The sequence below is a fragment of the Anabrus simplex genome, chromosome 2 (assembly GCF_040414725.1).
Source record: "Anabrus simplex isolate iqAnaSimp1 chromosome 2, ASM4041472v1, whole genome shotgun sequence".
Taxonomy (NCBI): Eukaryota; Metazoa; Arthropoda; class Insecta; order Orthoptera; family Tettigoniidae; genus Anabrus; species Anabrus simplex.
Window position 1 is genome coordinate 837,962,467 of NC_090266.1, and position 24,358 is coordinate 837,986,824.

Sequence of the window (24,358 nt, forward strand, 5' to 3'; positions counted from 1 at the left end):
ATAGCAGCAAAAGTGAATTTATCGGTTTTTGTTCCAGTGCTTCTCATACAGGGAATTCCCTATCAGTAACCTGAGTGCTCGTAAGGCGTGATACAGGATTGTCTCCAACCTTCTGGGTCAAATTGAAATAGGTGATAGTGAGTCCACAACAGATTATATTGAGATAGAGAACCAATGGTCGGAAATGAATATTTATTGTGTTATACCGCATAACAACGACATCGCTCATAGTAATTGCTCATAACACAATAAATATGCATTTCCGACCATTGATTCCCTATCTCAATATAATCGGTTGTGTACCCACTATCACATGTTTCAATTTGACCCAAAAAGTTTGAGACACTCTGTATTCTCAGTGCGATCACACTGATAAGAGTGATCATAAGTGGGACAAGCTTTACACGTCAAAAATAAATTAATCTTGTATTCTAATTGAGTGATTCAGCAATGTAAGAGCATGTATAAGGGTGGATGGTTAGAAAAAATAAAGGGATATTTGGAGAGGATAGGATTAGGACACCTGTGGGGGGAGGTTTGGTCGAAGACAGAAGTGAGAGGGATGAATATACTGGAAAGGAGAATTAGAGATATCCATAGGCAGAAATTATTGGGGGAAAGCAGACTAAGAAACTCGCTGACTGTTTTGACGAAAATAGAGGAGATAGCAGGGTTGAATATTAGATACGTCGATAGGTCAAAACGGTATGGGATGATGTGGTGGCTTTTAGGTTTGCAAAGAAATACAGGGTGGATACAGGGGAGGGATAAGACAAGGTGTGTACTTTGCGGAGATGTGAATGATGATTTTCACTTGCTAAGAGACTGTGAGGTAACGAGGGGGTTAAGACATGGATTATTGAGTGCTGAGCATCGAGAAATATTGGGGAGAGGGGATGAGAACGCAATCCTGAGATGGATTATTAAACAATGGGAAAAAGGGGGTGAATTGAACAGGTATTTATGTGCGACAAAAAAGGCCTGCGAGGGTAAAATGAAGGAGAGTGAGTTAGAGGGTGGGCAGGGGAATAGGGGGGTGGAATAGTTATGTACTGTATATAAGGGAAGGGGATAGTATGATAAAATTCTAATGTATTAGGGAATAGGGACCGAGTACTTAGTTATGTGGAGTTGGGTAATGATACAGGATTGCATGGTCTGTTTGTTTTAAAGTTAGCTGGAATGCAAGTCCTGAAATGCTGAGTGTTGATGTTTGATTTATTGATTAGGTGTAGGTCAGGAACAATAATGTGACGCAAGTACAGAGCACAATAAGGACACTGGATGAATATGCTTGAACATTGAGTGAGTGACTGCTACAGCTAATGACTGCTAGAAGAATACTATATTATTCTTATTAGTATTATCCTTATCATTATTATTATTATTATTATTATTCTTTATTATTTATTTTACTCTGCATGTGGACATGTTTAGGGGCGAAGTCGCCTGTTATGTTCAATAAATGTATGTATGTATGTATGTATGTATGTATGTATATACTTGAGTGATCGCTAATGGGACTGATCGCAAGTGGGGATGACCGCAAATGGGACGACACCTTCTCATAAGCTGTAGCAGTTTATCTTCCTGCCCCTTACCTCACCTGTCCTGACAACTATGCCAATGATGCCACCTAGACATCAGTTGTAACCCTGATCTAGAACCACAAATTAGCTCCCCTGTGTCAATGGTGTACTTGTTCAGAAGATTTTGTCTTCTACATACAATACTGCAAGATGGAATTCAGACACAGATGATCGACATTTCAGAGGGTTTAATTGTGAAAGACGCATTTTTGTATATTAACAAGCACGTTGAGAACCCCCTTTAAGGGCAATATCCCATCACCCTGTCTTCTCTTATCCCCGTTGGCAGTTTAACGGGGCGTTAAATGCAGAGTGCTTATTCAAATAGCTTCCAACATTTTTTAAATAAAAATGATATTTGTTCGTGGCGTCGACCTCTGTAGATATTTTGCCACTACTTTCACCATATGATAGGAACCTGCGTGTAGGTGGAATTGCGGAAGTGTAGAGTGTTAAATGCGAGGCAAGGAATGTTAAGGACGAGACAAACACTCAGTCCCCAGGTCACGGATATTAATCATTTACAATTAATAATCCCTGACCCGGCCGGGAATCGAAGCCGGGGCCGCCGGGTGACAGGCGGACGCGTTGCACCCTACACCGCGCGGCCGGACAGCTACCAATATACTAGGCTAGGCCTATCATTAGGACAGTTTGATTGGAATTCGATGCTCCCGAGGTGTAATAATAGACTAATAATGTTACCGATTTTATATCCCACTATCATTTTTCGGTTTTCGGAGAAGGAGGGGAGCTGGAATGTTGCCCAACAGTAATTCTTTTATGTGTCGGTAAATTCACCGTCGTGAGGCTGGCGTATTTGAGAACCTTCGAATGTCACCAGATTAAGCCGCGATCGAACCCGCTAACTTGGGCTCAGAAGGCCATTGCTCCGTTCATTGAAGGTAAACGGAAATTAAAATCATTTGTCAATTTCATAGGCAATAATGCTCCATCTTATGTCCTTCCCGAAGGAAGTCCTTTTAAAAATATGATTATACTGTAGATACAGTACTAAGATTTCAAATCTGGAACTGATGTAGATATACACTTCTTCTTGTGATTGATGGTATTATTATTATTATTATTATTATTATTATTATTATTATTATTATTATTATTATCAACATCATCATGATAGAATTTATGGATGTATAAGGCGAAAAGTATGACTTAAGGCACTTATGCTTTTAGGCTCTTTAATCTTCTTCTTCTTCTTCTTCTTCTTCACTTCTTAGTGTTTTTCCCTATTTATTGGGGTCGGCACAGGATATGAATTTTATCCAGTTTTACGGTCGGATGGTCTTCCTTACGCCAAACCTATGTGGATCGATGTATTCGCTAGTGCGTGTTTCTGTGGTGGATAGTAGTGTGGTCTGTTGTGAGTGCATGAAGAGAAGATGAACACAAATACCCAATCCCCGAGCCAAAAGAATTAACTATATGCACTTAAAACCCGCCGCCCAGCCAGGAATCGAACTCGGCACCGTGTGAACCGAAGGCCAGTACACCAACGAGCTGGGCTTCTAGCCTCTTTAATATACGACAGAAATGCTTCTCGAAGAAGAGGAAAGCGGGAAAGTCACAGATTCATGATGGACAAAGACACATCTTGAAATTGTAACAGCTAAAAATTATTTGTCATTTAATTTCACTTTGAAGCAGGGTTGCCGCCTTTTGGTAAGTCTAAAGAGGGACATATCGAATATGAAAGCCCCCCCTCCCCTAAATGCATGAAATAAAAAGGCCAAAATTGATTATGTAATTCCAACCTCTTGAAAAGGTAAAAGGTGAAGTACATTTTGCATGATTTTATATTACAATAAACAAAATTCACTACAATGTAACTTAAAAGATTTACATGTTTGACACAAATTTACAAACAGAGCTGACACTCACTATAAATTTCTTTCGCAAATTTTATAAGTCTTTGGGGTAATTTGACATCCCGCCATACAAGTTGTCCCGCTTGGGTGTAATTCAGGACGCTGAAAATTCCTAAATCGGAACAGGTGGCAACAGTACTTCGAAGTAATGAAATTCAGTATGCGGGTAGTATAACTCACAGTCTGAAACACACGGTTCTCTGGGCCACATAAACTGATGGGCCGAAAGAAAGGGAGAAATAAGATTGCTTGGTTGGGACCGGAAAATATTTTAGTTATTCCATTGAAAATGTCTAGCCAATTTAATCCTGCCTTTCCATGGAGTTTTAGAATATTGAAAAAATATTTAACTATTCCTTTACCAATTTTTTACCCAGACCATGATGTTATTTAAAAAAAATTATGGAAATAATGTCATAGGAGCCTAGTTGGTAACGCCTAACATTGAATGAAAACTAGTGTACTCAGTGTTGTCTGGCTTGATATCAAGATTACTCTGGAAAGAAGAATGACACTGTCGTCTGTGATGACGAATTCCCATGTTCTCTCCAAAATGATCGTCGCCTTCGTGCTCCAGGGGCGTAGCCAGAGGGGGAGAGAACCCACATGGAATTTTTACAAAAAGAAAATAAACAGAAACTGACAATAAACAATAAACTAAATAAACGTTCAGAGACATAATTATAGAACCAACAGATATGTAACTCACTTATATCAGTGCCCTTGTAATGACAAGTCATGTTTGCACCTTCATTTTGTTCTAGAATCATTTTGTAACTATAAAAAAACCATTGGCCGATCCTGACTACGCTACTGCTCGTGTCCAAATACCTACGAGAGAGGGAACGGTTAGATCTCACTATCAGGAGCTTAACTTACGTGTAGACTATAATTGTGTACGCAATGATCAGGAGCCGCACACATGATACACTAGTCAGGGCGAATGAAGTGTGAAGTGTTGGAACTCATGTAGTTCAGCGTTACCGCCGCAAGGCAGTGCTAGAGTCAATTGGACTTAATGCGACTTCATAGAGTAATATGAAACAGGTGGACATGGAGCTTGTCGGCGCTGTACTGCTTAACTTCTGCACGTAACTGAAATACAGATTAATGCACCTGTTATTGGGTGTCCTGTATGACACATTGAAGTACTGCTTTCAGAAAGAAATTATAAAAAATAGATGCAGATTATACACAATTATTGAAAATGATCACGCCCAGTTGGAAATAAACTTAAAATACCTTTCTTGCTGCTTTAGACGATGACCTAGACTTTGCATCTCTCGAGTAATTAATGTAATGAAATACCATCGGTAAATATAACGGCTCTGAAGAGCAAACATTTCGAAATACTTGAAGTTCATACGTCATATCCACACAGTCTGAAAATATATCACGGGTTTTCTCCTTTATAGTTTTTCTTCAACTGCATCATCTACAAGTTTTAGCACGTTATAAATGGCTAAAGAAGGATATCTGAGACATTTAGAGTCACTACTATCAAAGACGCGTAATTTGGAAACAATTCTTACATCAACTATGGACACACTGAGTTTCAGAATCATATTCTAACAATTTTATACACACACATCGCTCGGTACAATTTTGTTTGCTGTTTGATTATCACCTGTTCTAGCTGAACAGTTATCATTTACTGACATATCTATGGGACTGAGCCTGGTTTAATATCTGTCAGTGAAACTGTGTCCCTTATCTGTTCAAGAATATCTCCCTTTTCCTCCCTACTGCACCGTCTTTCTTATCACCTGCGTGAAGACAGCTTGTGGTCAATAACAGTAAACTGTGAGAGAATTCCTTTCATGGTACGTAGCGCACATAGGCCGACGAAGACGGATATTAGATTAATAAAGAGAATCGAAAATGTTGCTCATATCACGTGTAAATATTTCAGGCACTTCTCTGTTTTCGAAGCCATGCACACCAAGTTTTCCATAAAACACCAGATCTATCGCAACTGACCTGCTAAAATGCTGCATTGCAAACTCGACATTCATCTTTAGAAAAACCTTAGAATTGATCTGCATTAAGATTTACATCCGGACACAAAACAGCCTGACACGATGCTGACTGCATTTAAAAGCAACACTCAGTTCACACACAAAGAATATTATACAGTGCGTCGTGCATACACAACTCCTACTCGTTCAGACCGAAGGCCTATATACACAGGTCAGGACACAAATGTTACTTATGGCACCGCCATTTTGGGACTCAGTGTGGGCGATCTCTACAGCATGTCCATGTTGCATATAGGCAAGTTTCGAATTTTAAAAATGTAATTAAGAACACAAAAGCTGTTAAAATCAGTTTTATTTGCCTCAGACTACATGCAATTAATAGCTTTTAATATAATGATATCTATTTTGCCTTATATAAAAATTCGGGTTTCATAAATTGTGAATAGTTACAGTGGAATTAAAACCAGACTATTGAGCCCATAATCCTACATTGCTGAAATGTCAACTGCAAGTTGGAGTGCATCCATATTTTTATTGCAAGCTCATCTCGCTCTCCGTGGCATGCCAACTCACAGCGGGAGGCGACCCACCAAAACATCGAACGAGGTCGGGACATTTCGGAAGACATCGGGTAATTAATGATGAAATTCTGACTAATAACCCTCATTTTGAGATATTTCGACACTGTCATTAACAAAGAAATTAGTAATTAAGAATTTTGGGAAATATTTGATGAAGCTAAGTCCACAGGGTGGAAATGTATTTAATTAGGGTCGGAGAGAAGGTAGCACCCATCTTGGCCGAATGCAACACACGTGTCAAGGACATACGGTCAAAATGAGCGGGAATCATCGTGCATGAAATTAATTAATTACGCCCATTAAAGGAACAGGAAAAATCAGTGAACAACACCGTCCTGACTGGAAAACTAAGTGCAATCTCTGGGCTGAGTCTCAAAGAAATCGGCCCAGTGGTCATCAAAAGGAATAATTGCACTACAGTAGATAACACCACGCAGAGCGTCTCTAGTGAACACATAAATACCCCTTCCTCAAGCAGGAGAGTCAGTTATCAGTCAATTGTCCGAGAGGGTGAACCTACGTCGCGTGACATTAAGAAGAGGACATAAAGTGTGCGAAATAGACTTGGAGAATCTCTAAAGCCAGTTGCCTTGAGGGACGAATATTTTACCAAGTGGTAATGGTGAGCGAAGACAACTTAGATATTGAAACATTGTATTTACGACAATCTATCCCGGTCGGGGGAAAAATTATAAGTCAAATAATTGTAGGATTCCTGAACTTCTGCGTAAGGAGACAGCAAATTCATAGATAGCTCTTGTGAATTATTGCGGACAAGGTTATTTTGGTAATCGGTTCGGGAGGACTGTTGTAGTCTGGCAGAAATAAGCTTTTGTCTCACGGTCATTCACATCTGTGGGACACCTGGAAGAAAATGGGATGGAAACTTGCCCCAAACTGCATCAGTTGAAATCTCGACACGAGGTTGGGCGGTTTAATTGTTGTATATGCGTACAGAATAACATTTATTGTTAAGTTTCATAACGGAAAACAAAGTGTGTTGCTTCAAGACGAGTGCAGAATCAGTGTAATTATAAGGTAGCATTTAAGCGAAGAATGTCTCCTACAATTATGAGGGGCTAAGTTTAGAGGTGGCTGGCTCAAGATGAAGTCAAGATACCGCCACGCCAAGTGACACAATTACAGGTCTGTCTAATTTAAATACTATGTTTTGTAGTTAGAGATATAAATGCTTGTCCCTTTAAATTAATTAATTCATAAATCATAACATCACGTTGTATATGTAGCGTGTGTAGAATTAAGCATGTTATGATGACGATGATGTGTCTTGTCGTTATTCCATTGTTGAGGCGAATTGTTTGTTATTTATGTCAGTGCGCTAGACGTTAAACTGTGTTTAAATTTCTTTAAAAAATAAAAGTGAAGTTAAATATTGCAATGAAAATCAATGAAATAATATTCGGACCGGTAAATATTATAATAATGATAACGATAAAACAACCGTTATGAGTGTGATAAAGTCAAATAACGACATATCTAATGTCGCGTAGCCGAAGGTGCGACGATAATCAATTTTGAATTATGTCTCGAAAGAAAGTATCTTGGGTTCGGACCTGAGTCGTAACTCGAGTCCAATAGAAGATGTCAAGTCACAAGTCGAAGAATGATGATAGTGTTATTCAAAGTTCCAAGTACGTGATACCTAACGTATTCGCAGCTCTTATGATACTCTGATAACTTCTGAATAACAAGACTTATTAAAGATGTATCCTTCCGTCCCAAAGTCTTACGATCCAGGACACTGCCCTTGAGATGGTAGAGGTGGGATCCCTCACTGAGTCCGAGGGAAAAAGTTATTACAATAAATTACCATCCCAATAATTTGACAAACACAATTTTATATACAAGCATTGAAGGCAGCCCTCTTTCGTTCGAGACCTTCCTGACACACGAGAAAGATTTCGGGGATTAGGAAAGTCGAAGAGTGTAGGGATGGCATTATATTTTAGCAGCTTCCTTTCATCTGCTCTCTTTACTTCGAATTGACATTCCTCAAAACGAAGCTACAGGAAAAAATTATAATCAACATATGGCTGAGGCTAATAAATACTTTGATAGACAAGCTCTTGACAAAAGCAAATAGAATAAACTTGGTGATTATTACTTCATTTTTCTCTAGCAAAATTTATACTAACCTCACACAGGTGTGAATGTTCTGTTATTGCCATTTATGACGTCGGCAATTCAGCACTCATTTTCCCCTCCTATTCTTATCTTTCAGGAATATAAATAATCTAGTTCCTGTAGAAGAGTGACTTTTACAATGTAGAGCGTCACAGTAACACATTATAACTTTAATTTCATTGCACTGGATAAAATGCAGACGACAGCAAGTAGAGAGCTTTGGTCCCAAAATGGCCGCTGCCGCAAGGAATTCTGGAAGCGTGACCAGACCTGCGTATATAGCCCTTGTTCAGACCCAAGGTCTATATATCGTACGCGCACTTTTTAGTGATAGATTTTTGTCCTGCGGTGAGGAGTGAGGAGGGAGCACTGCCGGTTTCGGTAATACTGCCAATGGAATGGAAATGAAATCTGAATTGAATCGATAATATGATCGATCGTTATGCATTTTCTAAACCCTTATTATCTTACGCCAACAACTGTGTCACACACACAATATATAATACTATAGAACACTTCTCGATGCGAAACGTGTTCCCAGCATGAATTCTATAGTTTGGCTTTGCTGTGTAAACAACAACAGTACGAGTACGTAAAGTGTACGCCAGATGTCGCACAGCGATCATAAGCGTTTCTTGGTTTGTGTTTCAAAGGTTGCCAATACGAATCTCGAAGATAACTGAAGTCGACCGATTCAGCACTAGGGTGTAAATCTATCGCTAAAAGGTGCGCAGATAGTACACAGCAGAGCACGCACAAGTAGCCGCCATATTGGGACTAAGTCTGGACGTTCCCTACAGTATTTCCGTGTTGATACAGACGAGTTTCGGATTTAAAATGGGTTTAAGAACAAAAAAGCTGTTAAAATGAGTTTTTTTTTTGCCTTTGATTACATGTAATTAATAGTTTTGCCATAACCTGCGAATTGTGAAATAATGCTAATTTATATATTTTGTCATCTATAAGCACTCCGTTTTCATATATTGTGAGCAGTTGTAGTGGCATTAAGAACAGACTATATGACAAAATTATCATCAATTTTTCAGCCAGTAGGCCTAATCTAGGGCACCTAAGCATGAAAAAAGTAATATAATGATCAAAGAAGTGTGAACGGTTAAAATTAAATAATTACATATATAGGTTAAGGCCTAACACAACATTAGGCCTATGATAACAAGTATTAAAGCCAGCAATTTAGGCTACATTTCTAGTAACAGGAATAAACGCATATATTAGAGAACTGCCTTCGTAGTGTAACGATTTATGTAAATAACTGCCGTCCTCGGGGTCCGGGTTCGATTCCCGGTACTGCGGGAAATTTAAGAATGTTATGTGGTCGAAATGGTACATGCAGCTCACGTCTATTGCGAGTGTGCCTGAAAAAGAAAGAGCCGCACCGCCACGGGATGACGACACAAGTTAACTCTTATAATGTAATACATTTTATTACAATTCGCTTTACGTCGCACCGACACAGATAGGTCTTATGGCGACGATGGGAAAGGGAAGAGCTAGGAGAGGGAAGGAAACGACCGTGGCTTTAATTAAGGTACATCCCCAGCTTTTGCCTAGTGTGAAAAAGGGAATCCACGGAAAACCAACCTGAGGGCTGCCGACAGTATGGCCCACTATCTCCCGAATGCAAACTGATAATTACGTGACCCAAAACCCGCAGCCGTTTGCTCGGTGATATACATTTTATACAATAATAATAATAATAATAATAATAATAATAATAATAATAATAATAATAATAATAATAATAATAATAATAATAATAATTTGAATAAGTTATGCAAATTTTACCTTACCATTTCTTTCTTTCATTCTTTCTTTCTTTCTTTCTTTCTTTCTTAATCCGTTTGCCGTCCGGGGTTGGTTTTCCCCTCGGACTCAGCGAGGGATCCCACCTCTACCGCCTCAAAGTATCCTCGAGCGTGAGACTTTGGGTCGGGGGATAAATCTGGGGAGGAGGACCAATACCTCGCCCAGGCGGCATCACCTCCTATGCTGAACAGGGGCCTAGGCGGGGGATGGGAAGATTGGAAGGGGTAGACAAGGAAGAGGAAATAAGCGACCGTAGTGTTAAGTTAGGTACCAACCCGGCATTTGCCTGGAGAAGAAGTGGAAAACCACGGAAAACCACTTCGAGGATGGCTGAAGCGGGAATAGAACACCCTTTTTACTCAGTTGACCTCCCGAGGATGAATACACTCCGTTCCAGTCCTCATACCACTTTTCAAATATAATGGCAGAGCCGGGAATCGATCCTGGGCCTCCAGTGGTGGCAGCTAATCACACTAACCACTACACCACAAAAGTAAATATAATTAAACTTGGTGATTAGTAATTTTTATCTAGCAAAGGTTATACTAACTTCACACAGCTGCGAATGTTCTGTGGGCTGTCACTTATGACGTCGGCAATTTTTAACCCATTTTGCCCTCCTGTTCTTATCTTTCGAGAATCTAAATAACCTAGTCATTTTACACGAATGACGTCTACAATTTGGAGCGACACAATAACCCACGACAACTTAATCTCACTGCACTGTATAACACACAGTGGAGGCCTTTGGTCCCAATATGGCCGCTGCCGCAAAGAATTCTGGAAGCGTGACCAGACCTGTGTATATAGACCTTGTTCAGACCAAACGATCAGTGCGGCGCGTGTTGTCGAAATATAGAACTAACTTCTTTGGACTACGGAGCCTTATGGAAGTTCCAGCACTTGTTAATCTATTCGCCCTACACTAGGCAATATAATATGATAATTGTTGGCACCATATCTGCTCGATAGTACATGGACAACCCGCTTGTTGTTCCTCTTATGTTCAACATTATAAATGAGAGTTCAGCAAGACAGTATTCACCGTCACGTACGAGTATCTCAGGAGTACCTGTCACAGGTAAACTCCAAAAAGCTCCACCAGCTTCCTGTACCTAGTCCCTTTTAGCAGTCAAGGGACTCTGGTTCGATGCCATGAGGAATTCAGATGTGTACTGAAGCTCATGATAATCATATCCTGAAATAGTTTGTGTTAGAAAGTAAACTCAGAGAAAGTTGAATTTTGTATCGTCATGTCTATGAGCAATTTTCTTCCTGTATGATTCCACCCTTTTCTGATGTCAATAGTTCCATCTTTAGGAGTGCCTTTGCTAGTAGCGGCTCGTTCTAAAGGGCAGAGAGGCACGTGCCCCTCCAGCTAAGTAACTGTTAATGCATGGTTTTACAAGTACTGGCAATTTGAATGTTGATACGTTCAGTTTTGATATTAGGCGCCGCATGCAGCTAGTGTGTCAATATTTTCATCAGACACGTACTTTGCTTCCTCCGGCGATCTCTTCGCTGGCCGGTCATGATGGCCCTGTGCCCTTAGCTGTTCACTCTTTCTTCGGTAATTTTCGTTCGCGCATGCGTATAACTAATTATTTTTAACATGCAATGAATGGGAGTTTGGGCCATTGCTGAAGCCAGCCCGCTACGATTCCGAAAACATGCGAAGGCTTATCTCACCGAGCAGAACATCCGTTTCAATTTCGTGTTCCAAGTCTGTCATCTGCGGTCTGTTAAACGTGTTGTACTGGCTAATGAAATTAGTCAGTATCTTATCTCGTAATATTTAGTGCGGTGTCGTTAAAACTATATCTGTCGTGTGTTGTGTGCGGATGTAGCCTACAGAATCCCTATGTAGAGTCGCATAAGGTATATCACACAGGTATAATTAACCTGTAGGCTACGTACAATGAATTCTGTGAGTAATATTTTAAGGAGACCTTTTTCTCGACTGTCCCTAACGGAAAAGACGGAGATAAAGACACTCGGTCGACCAACACCTCATTTACAACTAGAACAAGTCGGACAATATAAAAGGGCGCGAATATCGACGTAGATTCCAGCCAGGGGTGTGTATAGAATACGAGTGGTTGTGTGGCTGTGATTTAAGGAATGCGTTTTTCTATTTTCCGTGCACGTTATTCGGACATGACCTCACGTGGACGAAAACCGGAGTAACAGATCTCAAACACTTGAAAGAAAAAAATTAAAATATGGAAGTTCCTCCCAACATATCAATTCATACATGGAATTAGCTGTGCTAGGGAAAGTTAATAAAGTGACTGAACTGGATTCTGCTGATCGCCAATCCATTAACAAACACAATGAACAAGTTAGGAAAAATAGGCTCATATTACGCAGAATTATTCAGTGCATAAAATTCTGTGGCGTATTTGAAGCGGCACTTCGTGGCCATGATGAGACAGAAAATTCTCTAAATCCTGGAATTTTCAAAGGTCTCATTAATTTTACGTCTGAAATAGACGTTGCTTTGAAAGAACACCTGGCCAAAGCTTCTGAGTTTAAAGGTACGTCAAAGACCATTCAGAGGAGCTTCTCGACTGTATGTTGAATGTGTGTAGGGAACAAATTTCTTCAGAAATTGGGGAATCCCAATTCGTTGCAATAGAAGCAGATGAAACATCGAATGTTTCAAACTAATGTCAATTGGTATTTATTTTTCGATATGCATTAGAGGGTCACGTCCATGAAAGGTTTTGGGGGTTCATGAATCCAACCGATAAGACAGCGGATGGATTGAGTCAGTGTCTGTTAGAGCAAATTAATCCCATATTAAGGGGACACACTACATATACTTATTTGTCAGAGTTATGACCGAGCCAGCGTAATGAGCGGAAAGACAGGGGGTGTGCAGGCGAAATTGAAAGTACACTACCCTAATGCACATTTCATTCATTGATATGGACACCAACTAAATTTGACAATGCAGAAGGCTTGTTCGTACAATCCCCAAGTCAAATTATTTTTCTGTAACCTGTCCGCAATCTCAACATTTTTTTCCAACTCGTCTCACAGAAGTGACATTTTGAATGAAATAATAATAATCACTAGTCGTTGGAACTACAACATTCGTACGGGGAATATAGTTTACGAGAATAGAGAGAAATTGACTGAGTGCTTTCGTAGAATAGAAGAAGAAGGTAAGACGTCTATTAGCGTAAATGAAACCAGTGGACTGCGCCGTGCACTTGAGGATACCATATTCATGTTTTTTTCACAAATGAATGCCGCATGTTGACATACCTACTGTACAATCAGCTACAAAAACGCGAAACAGATTCCGTCCAAATAAGAAAAGGCTATTTCTGACTTCGCAAAGTGTGTAACACAACAACGTGAATAAATAGATACAATTGCATGTGATCTCACGGACTACAATAATTCCGATAAAAGACGTAGAGTAAGTGTCACAAGGACCATTGCAGCGAAAGCAGTCTGTGACGTTGTTATGAACCAGGTGCATGATAGGTTTTCATTTACTGGATATATTGAAGCTGCATGCTTTTGCTGGCGGGACCTAGTGTTTACAGTGCACTATGTCGTCTGGTTTGGGCTAGAGCAATCTTGTTACTTTCATTGATCTGTCTCAGCTTTATCCTTGGCTTTGACAAAATGAAAGTGACTGAGGTATGAGTGATGCTACTAATGCCATTAATTCTGCAGCCAGTCCCTGCTATGAACGGTGTGAAAATATTGCTCATAGGGTCGGTTGGTGCTTGCATTTTAGTGGGCTTGGCAGACTGATATGTAATAGCAACTTCTGGCTCGGTGAAGAAAGCAACGGGGAACTACCGCACTCCTCATTTCCCTAGTACGCCTCTTCAGTGATGCCTAGGCCATCTATGACAGCTGATGGCGGAGCTGTTGAGGATCCAACCAGCCTTCGGGCTGAGGACTAAACATACATTGAAGCTGCAAGACTACCGTACTCCGATTCATTTGACAAATTCTTTATACTTTCCAGAAAATGTATTAAATTCTACTGTGTTACATTATCCAATGTTTCAGAAAGAAAAGCTAAAGACGGAATTAGAAGTGATTTATAAACGGACAGATTTCAGACAAGTCAAAGGAGCTCTACCACTCCTCGCTTTTATTTCAGAAAGTAATCTCAAATCAACGTTCAAATACACGCTAAAGCTTCTCAGGATAATTGTGACAGAGCGCTGTTTTTCGACACTGGCTCGTATTAAGACATTTCTATGCAACACAATGACCGAAGAACGACTGTCTGCTCTAGCAATGATGTCTATTGCGAAAGACCTCATTTACGATATGCCTGACTTTGACAATAAAGTCATTTCTAAGTTTGTGGATTTACGGCGTAGAAGAATGGAATTCGTGTTTAAATAAAGGAATAGCACTGCCATCGTCGAACAAGGCCCTACCATATTCTTAATTTGTATGGCCACAGGCGAGTAGTACTTCATTCGTCCTGTTGACTCAGTAGTAGGCCTATCAGTCGGTACAGTAATTTGAATGGACTTAAGGATTACGCGGCCATCCAACGGTAATTCGATAATGTATATAGCGCAGTGAACGTATTCCAGATAGACTTCAGTGACAGTAGGTACCTACATCTAAATAGTTCAGGATACTTCAGTGACAGTACTTACTGTACATTTAAACAGTTCAAGATACTTGGGTGAGGTAAAAGTCTGGATCGCCGCCTTCTTCGAATGGACACCAATATTTCATTCCAGATTTTATCTTAAAGTGAATAAGATGACAGTGAAGTAGGTGAGTAATGATCAAGTATTTAACATTGTATGATGTGTATCCGGGTATGAATTTGTTTATTGTGTGTGTTTAGTAAGAATGTAAATTTGTGAAAAAGTAGTGCCCGTCCGCCAGTCCCCCTCCGCAGCCGCTGCTGGCTTTTGCTCCCGTTTAACATAAGAATTGTAGGTACCAAAGTATTACAGCGAATTAAAATTAAATTCAGTCGGATTGTGTTAAAGTCATCTCCTAAATCCACTCGTCTCCGGTCAAGGTGGTTAAAGGCAGCGGTTCTCAGCCCTTGAGAGGCCCCAGCCCGCTAGATTCTTTTTATAGTATCCCTTCCCAACAATTTACTCTTAAGGTATGTTTCCTATTTTCTTTTCATGCAGAAGTATTTAATATTTAACAACGGCGTAATCTTGAACAGTGTTAGCACACCATGAAAACGGTGACATGTTGATAAATAAATAAATAAATAAATAAATAAATAAATAAATAAATAAATAAATAAATAAATAAATAAATAAATAAATAAATAAATAAACTATTAAATAAATAAGTGAATACATAAATACAATTTTGTAACATGTGTGGTTCCCTCAAGCCAACATCATTAAATAATTTAAGCTAATTTTAATTGGCATACTGTCCCATTCTCACCACCAAAACTCATAAAATTTGTGACCAGTATTCGGGAGATAGTAGGTTCGAACCCCACTGTCGGCAGCCCTGAAGATGGTTTTCCGTGGTTTCCCATTTTCACACCAGGCAAATACTGGGGCTGCACGTTAAATAAGGCCACGGTCGCTTCCTTCCCATTCCTAGCCCCTTCCTGTCCCATCGTCGCCATAAGACCTATCTGTGTCTGTGCGACGTGAAGCAGCTTGTAAAAAATGTGACATTGATGACGATGATGATGATGATGATGCTTGTTGTTTGACGGGGTCTAATATCTAGGTCATCGGTCCCAGAAAAATCGAAATTGTATTATTAAATTGATCCTTTTCCTTTCTAATACGTCGCACCGACACAGATGGGTCTTATGGAGATGATTGGATAGGGAAGAGCTAGGACCGGAAAGGAAGCGATCGTGTTTTTTTATTACGGTAGGTACACCCCCGGCATTTGCCTAGTGTGAAAATGAGAGAACTTCGCCTCGAATTTATTTTATTTTTAAAGCACTTTTCACGAAAAAAGTATTTTATATTCCTAGAGGAATAAGTTTCGTGTTCCGGTTCTTTGGCTGAATGGTCAGCGTACAGGCCTTTAGTGCAGAGGGCCCCAGATTCGATTCCTGACCACGCCGAGGATTTAACTGCGTATGATTAATTTCTCTGGCTCGGGGATTGGATGTTTGTGTTTATCTAAATATACTACTTTTCATGTACAATTGCCCAAGGAAAAAAAATGCGAATGGTAATGTAAAAGTTTCTCAAGGGTACACTTTTCTTAGAAACAATTCAACCTATATATAATGTTTAGTGTGGTTATCCACAGGGTTTTTATCTACATGAGAAGTGAATTATAATTATAATGAATTCTGATAAAATATCAAAATGGTCGTTGATTATAGCTATCGTTGGAGGCTGTTTACCTTGGATTGTGTAGGGTTACATCAGTCGCCTTGAAAAAAGAATACTGCAATGCGTTGGAAACGTCGGCAAACAGCGGTTTAAGCCGGAAGAAGAACTAAATACTATAAAATAACACCAATGTAAGTTTAGCTAATGTCAGTGACCTAGCCACTTATTTTAGAATGATCGGTAATTAAAACATTGAACATTCGGGAGAGGGAATACCGCTGTTTATGACCGGTCATGTCCGGCTCCATGGCTAAATGGTTAGCGTGCTGGCCTTTGGTCACAGGGGTCCCGGGTTCGATTCTCGGCCGGGTCGGAGATTTTAACCTTAAATGGTTAATTCCCTTGGCTCGGGGACCCAACATCCCTGCAGCTCACACACCACACACAACACTATCCTCCACCTCAATAACACGCAGTTACTTACACATGGCAGATGCCGCCCACCCTGAGCGGAGGGTCTGCCTTACAAGCGCTGCACCCGGCTAGAAATAACCACACGAAATTATTATTATTATTATTATTATTATTATTATTATTATTATTATTATTATTATTATTATTATTATTATTATTATTATTATTATTATTATTATACCGGTCATCAAAATTGCTTGCAAGTCAATTATAACAATGGGTGGGAAATCGTCTGTACTCAAAAGTAAACGAAATAACAGCTGTGTTGCAAATGTCAGTGACCAATTAGCTGGAAAATATAAACAAAATATGTTCGTTTACATTGAAAGTTAAGAAAGTCTGAACCTGATTCTCGATACTGAATAGTCATAGTGAATTCTGTCTCTTGGCAGTTTCTTATTGAGTGTCAGTTTTCAAACCAATATCATTAAGATCAATTTAGCCGAGCGAGTGGCTGCGTGGTGTGGATCACGTTGCTGTCAGCTTGCATTCGGGAGATGGTGGGTTCGAACCCCACAGTCGACAGCCCTGAAGATGGTTTTTGGTGGTTTCCCCTTTCCATACCAGGCAAATGCTGGGACTATACCTTAATTAAGGCCACGGTCTCTTCCTTCCCAATTTCAGCCCTTTCCTATCCCATTATCACCATAAAATCTGTTAGTGTTGGTGCTACGTAAAGCAAATGGCAAAAGAAAAAGAAAAACATGCATCTCAGTCACTTCAAGGTTCAGAATTTTAAGAATTAGATATTATGTCACAAACCAAAAGGTAAACAAGAAATAATAATAATAATAATAATAATAATAATAATAATAATAATAATAATAATAATAATAATAGTCCGCCTATGTGGTATAGTGGTTAGCGTGATTAGCTGCCACCCCCGGAGGTCCGGGTTCGATTCCCGGCTCTGCCACGAAATTTGAAAAGTGGTACGAGGGCTGGAACGGGGTCCACTCAGCCTCGGGAGGTCGACTGAGTAGAGGTGGGTTCGATTCCCACCTCAGCCATCCTCGAAGTGGCTTTCCGTGGTTTCCCACTTCACCTCCAGGCGAATGCCGGGATGGTACCTAACTTAAGGCCACGGCCGCTTCCTTCCCTCTTCCTTGTCTATCCCTTCCAATCTTCCCATCCCCCTACAAGGCCCCTGTTCACCATAGCAGGTCAGGCCGCCTGGGCGAGGTACTGGTCATACTCCCCAGTTGTATCCCCCGACCAAGAGTCTGAAGCTCCAGGACACTGCCCTTGAGGCGGTAGAGGTGGGATCCCTCGCTGAGTCCGAGGGAAAAGCCGAACCTGGAGGGTAAACAGATGATGATGATGATGATGATGATGATAATAATAATGTTATTTGCTTTACGTCCCACTAACTACTTTTACGGTATTCGGAGACGCCGAGGTACCGGAATTTAGTCCCGCAGGAGTTCTTTTACGTGTCAGTAAATCTACTGACACGAGGCTGTCGTATTTGAGCACCTTCAAATATCACCGGACTGAGCCAGGATCGAGCCTGCCAAGTTGGGGTTAGAAGGCCAGCGCCTTAACCGTCTGAGCCACTCAGCCCGGCAAGCAGGGAAAAACGGTGATGAGGGAGTCTATTAGCCATTTTATAGGAAGATAGCTGAAGAGTGAAATGATTAATTTCCGCAGCTCCACTAAATCGTTAATAATAAACAAATGTTTTCCTAATGTCGCTGTCCTAGCTATTCAGAAGACGGCGCTAGTTCGCGAGGTCGCTGAAGGTCGACCTCGCTACGTATAGTATCGACTACTCTCGCTATCACTTCATGCCGAGAGCGAGAGTCAGCTGATTTTATGACCGGTCGTTAAGTAGACACATTCGTCTGCTGTAACGCCGTTGTGATGTTATGGTATTTTGTTTTTTAAACAGCAGTTTTCACTGAAGAGAACGCCGAAAGGAAGGTAGGTACCTTGAATGTAAACCGTCCAAATTTGAATGCTGTAAGCAGAGCGCATGGTCAAGACGTATTTTACAGCTGACCAGCAGATAGCAGTAGGGTTGAATATGGGAACACATGGAAGTTTATTTCATTGTTTTCCTACATCGCATTACTGTATTTTTAAGAAATGCATCGGTGACATTTGTTGTGTTAAAACTGGTTGGTTTCGAGACTTGCGCGCAATATATCTTTAGTAAGTTCCTACTTCGCCAGCTAGCGATCATTATGATTTTCTTTTGTATGTCGAAATGAATACATTACCTACAGTAATTTCACGTACTACTCGTTTTCCTGTGTAAGGAGGATTAAAAATCAGACTCCCTATATAGTTGTGAAAACCATCGTTTATCATTATGTAGGCCTGCTGTAGTGCATCAGTAAATATAGGTTATGGTCATAACCTCTCGTGAACTGTTTGTTGCTTTAAGCGATGCCAAGGTAGCCTACCAGAAATCTTTTTTAAAAGAGGATATTTATTGTGATAGTTTTAAAAGAGGATATTTATTGTGACAGTAAATCTGAGGTGGGGCTCTTGTACTTAATCCTCGAAGCCCACTGATTGGTTCTGAACGCGAGCGCTTTAAGTAAGAAAAAATCTAGTAGAGCCAGGAAAAAAATGTTTTCCATGGATACAGCAGGACCCCTCTTAAAGCGTTCCCCCTGCTTTTAAGTCCCTGCATTACACTACCGAGTGAGGTGGCCGTGCAGTTAGGGTCGCGCAGGTATGAGCTTGCATTCGGGAGATAGTGGGTTCGAATCCCACCGTCAGCAGCCCTGAAGATGGTTTCCCGTGGTTTCTCATGTTCACACCAGGCAATTTAATTTCGTTTGGCTATTTCTAGCCCCGAATGCAGCCCTTGTAAAGCAGACCCTCCGATGAGGGTGGGCGGCATCTTCCATGTGTAGGTAACTGCGTGTTATTGTGGTGAATGACTGTTATGTGTGGTGTGTCCGTTGCAGGGATGTTGGGGACAGCACAAACACCCAGCACCCGGGCCATTGGAATTAACCAATGAAGGCTAAAATCCTCGACCCGGCCGAGAATGGAACCCGGGGCTCTCTGAACCGAAGGCCAGTACGCTGACCATTCAGCCAACGAGTCGGACTAGGCAAATGCTGGGGCTGTACCTAAGGTCACGACCGTTGCCTTCCGTATCCTAGCCCTTTCCCATCCTTCCGTCGCCGAAATCCTTCGATGTATTATTGTGGTGGAGGATAGTGTTATGTGTGGTGTGTGAGTTGCAGGGATGTTGGAGACAGCACAAACACCCAGCTGCGGCGTTAAACAAGTAGTAAAAATAATCATTATACTGTAGTAATAACGAGAGTTTGCAAGTCTTCAGTATGTCCGATACCTGTCGTATCGTAGCCTTTTGAAGAATGATTTTGACTTATAAGAAGGCTTAGGTAAACCAATAAAGGACACTGGAGGGAAGGAGAATTTGTTTTTAATACTGAGTACGGTATCTCTCTTAGTTTATAACTGATAGGTTCTGCGGTCTGTCGAAACTAATTTATGAATAAAAATTGTAGAAAGTAACTGAAAAAAGAAAAATAACAGATTATACCTGAAAAAGAAACAACTTAATTAAATAGAATTCTTACGTGTTCCTGTGTGCTTTAACACGGCCCTGAACGTGCTGATTTAACGCTTGAATGGTATAGCATACTTGCAACATATATTACAGTATGATTTGCGCGCCTTTATAGAGAATTTCATGAATAAATCCTTTAATTAATGTATGTTTAACACATGCTACACAATGCACTGCAGGCTTGTTACATCTGTCGATGAGCCTGATCGAAAAGTGGCTACGTTATTTTGTATTTTGAACTAGAGTCGGAGTTCGTAATTTTTTGGTATTATAATCTTAATGAAACATGCAAAGACATTCAATTTTTCAATGCTTGTTTCGTCCACCGTAGCGTTCCAAACCTTGGGAAAGATGTGTAAATTAACCATAAAGGATAAAAGTTTAATTTCTTTTTTTAATTTGCTTTACGTCGCACCGACACAGATAGGTCTTGTGGAGACAGTGGGATAGGAAAGGGCTAGGAGTGGGAAGGAAGCGGCCGTGGCCTTAGTTAAGGTACAGCCCCGGCATTTACCTGGTGTGAAAATGGGAAACCATGGAAAACCATCTTCAGGGCTGCCGACATTGGGGTTCGAACACACTATCTACCGAATGCAAGCTCACAGCTGCGCGACCCTAACCGCAGGGCCACTTGTTCGGTAAATTCAATTTTAGTTTTACATAACTGTTAACGGTAATTTTTGTTTACCACTTTCACAATAATAATAATAATAATAATAATAATAATAATAATAATAATAATAATAATAATAATAATAATAATAATAATAATGTTATTTACTGTACGTCTCACGAACTAATTTTACGGCTCTCGGGGACGCTGAGGTGCCGGACGTTTGTCCCGCATGAGTTCTTTTACGTGCCTGTAAATCTAACGACACCAGGCTGACGTATTTGAGCACCTTCAAATATCACCGGACTGAGCCCGGTTCGAACCCGCCAACTTGAGCTCAGCAGGCCAGCGCTATACCGTCTGATCTGTTCAACCTGGCTATTTTTTAAATCGATACACTAACACAGATAGGTATATGGTAATGCTGGGATTGGGGAAACGGCTAGGACTAGGAAGATAACGGCTGTGGCCTTAAGTAAGATACAGCTCCGAAATTTGCTTCGCGTGAAAGTGAGAAACACCGGGCGAGTTGGCCGTGCGGTTAGGAGCGCGGAGCTGTGAGCTCGCATCCGGGAGATAGTGGGTTCGAACCTCACTGTCGGCAGCTCTGAAGATGGTTTTCCGTGGTTTCCCATTTTCACACCACGCAAATGCTGGGGCTGTACCTTAATTAAGGCCACGGCCGCTTCCTTCACATTCCTAGGCCTTTCCTGTCCCATCGTCGCCATAAGATCTATCTCTGTCGGTGCGACGTAAAGCAAAAAAAAAAAAAAAAAAAAAAAAAAAAAGAGAAAGAAAGTGAGAAATTAAAGGAAAACCATTGTAGCACCATTCCCCCAATGCAAGAATCGTAGGTACCGTTTAGTCAAATCGCTTGACAATTAATTTCACCTTTGATTCTGACCTATATGACCAATGTTTTGAATAACATTTCCTGACATAGTTTCAAATTAATTAATAACGATGGAAAAATGTTTTGCTTGTATATGATTTTTTTCCACAGATATCTTGAACAGCGTCTTAGCTTCACGTTATGATTTAAACAGTAAGATGATTCCTCTGCATGATCCATTGTTCTATGCTTTTCGCACTTGTCCTGCCATCTGTTACACGTTGTCAGAACATGCTCTATAGATGTGTCTCCATGCTGTAATAGCTTCATTACGTTATGTCCAATATCATTAAACTCATAGAAAGTTGTCATATTTTTTTGTCGCACCCACAGTGGGATAGGAATGGGCTAGGAGTGGGAAGAAAGCGGCCGTGGCCTTAGTGAAGATACAGCTACAGCATTTGCCTGGTGTGAAAATGGGAAACCTTGGAAAAACCCATCTTTAGATGGGCCGACAGTGGGGCTCGAACATACTATCTCCCGATTGCAAGCCAACAGCTGCGCGACCCTAACCGCACGGCCAACTCGTTCGGCCAGAAAGTTTTCGTTCGTTAACTGAATTGCTTCCGTATATTCACATTATCACTATTTCCCACCAAGCAATTTGGTATCATGACTGGTACTTCACTCTGAAAAATTACACTTTTGTTCTCAGACGAGGTCCTGCTTGAACTTCCCATGTCTTCATTAATTTTAAAGAGTGCCGAAATTCTCAGCCACCTCTTCCGTTCAGGAATTAACCAACATTCCTGAACACAGTGTATTTGCTGTGTAGACATTGTGGATAACTGTAATACTACCTCAATTATTGTAACACAGAAGAAACTGTAACATGCATTGTTAGCTTTTCCCATCTACTTTAAAAACCAAGCTAACTTAATAATGAAGAATTGGTATGGTAAGGTAAGGGTGTATTCTGCCCGAAGGCAGGTCCGAACCTACGCAGAGGTGTGCCTGGACCGGAGTTTACGTACGGTAGGGTGACCAGTTCCTTTCCACTCCTCCATTTCCTACCCCCACCAACAGCGCGTGGCAACCCATCCAAATCTTGACCACGCCCAATGTTGCTTAACTTCGGAGATCTCACGGGATCCGGTGTTTCAACACGGCTACGGCCGTTGGTAATTGGTATGGAAAACTGCAAAACATCCACATGCCTATGTGAGAAGAAAATCATACTGTATGGAAACTTTTTGGCTAGGATTATGTCTGATCCTGTCATAAAATAGCGTGGCTTTCTTTGTCAAGCGTAGTACAAGCTTGTTTGCGAATGTTAAGGAAACTGATCTAAAATTATTCTTATTCTTATTCTTTATCTGTTTACCCTCCAGGGTCGGTTTTTCCCTCGGACTCAGCGAGGTATCCCACCCCTACCGCCTGGAGAAGTGGGAGACCACGGAAAACCACTTCGACGATGACTGAGGTGGGAATCGAACCCACCTCCACTCAGTTGACCTCCCGAGGCTGAGTGGACCCCGTTCCAGCCCTCGTACCACTTTTCAAATTTCGTGGCAGAGCCGGGAATCGAACCCGGTCCTCTCAGGGTGGCAGCTAATCACGCTAACCACTACACCTTAGAGGCGAACCTAAACCTCAACCTATCATACATTTGTCCTAACAAAGGCTGTTTTGCTCATACATTGCCAGCAAAGCGGCTTCGCCAGTTCCCCAGGCACTCTGATAAATACTTCACTTATAAATGCCGGTACCGTATTTGTTTGCCAAGGTCGAAATGTGAAAAGACTGGTGTACGTATGGTTTTCCTTGTCTCTAAAACCAAGCAAATGGCCGCGCGGTTTGAGTCACGTAGCTATCTGCTTGCATTCGGGAGATAGTGGGTTCGAATCCCACTGTCGGCAGCCCTGAAGATGGTATTCCGTTGTTTCACATTTTCACACCGGGCATATGCTGGGGCTGTACGTTAATTAAGGTCACGGTCGCTTCTTTCCAACTCCTAGCCTACGCTAATTTACACTTTGCAATGCGCACCTCTCCCCAAAGTCAAAAATTGTTCCTGACAGATGCTGATAATATAATCAATAGTGCTGTGAAAGAAATCATCGGTATCCCCATTTACTGTCCTGATTCTGTGTGCCATTCTTCGAGAAAAGTACGTGATCGTTGGATTATGAAAGCTGAGTGGGAGGCTTATTTACAGCATATTAATATCTGCGCACGATTGCGTCAATCCAGTATCCTCATCTACAAAACACTTGGAACTTAAGTCTCGAGATTGGAGATTGTCTACGAAAACTTTGTTTGAATTGTGATTCGCAACTTCGTGCGAATAAACAGAGGGCAGAACTACGTTTGAGAGAGTTAGGAACAGGGAAACAGCTCTCACATAAAGATAAGGATAGTGTTCGCTTTGATGAGTGGCACGAATCTAATAACTGGATCTCGACTTAACATGGTCTTTCTTCGTCACAGCAGACGAACGCAGTTAAAATGAATTAATGTAATGTTGTTGCGGTAAGATGTGTCCATGACAGAGTCAAGTATCCCGCTGTCGTAAATGCAGTGAGTAGGGTTCGGAACGTT

The 24,358-nt window shown here is 40.9% G+C and overlaps 1 protein-coding gene across 2 annotated transcripts in view; it reads left to right on the forward strand.

The window, feature by feature from the left end:
* Nucleotides 1–18,551: 18,551 nt before the first annotated feature.
* LOC136864500 (cytochrome P450 6j1) overlaps nt 18,552–24,358 on the forward strand; it is a 112,412-nt gene continuing 106,605 nt past the window's right edge. For both annotated transcript variants that reach the window (XM_067141551.2, XM_067141550.2), the window contains exon 1: nt 18,552–18,679. The gene's annotated coding sequence lies outside the window, so the exon portion shown is untranslated. The remainder of the gene's footprint in view (nt 18,680–24,358) is intronic.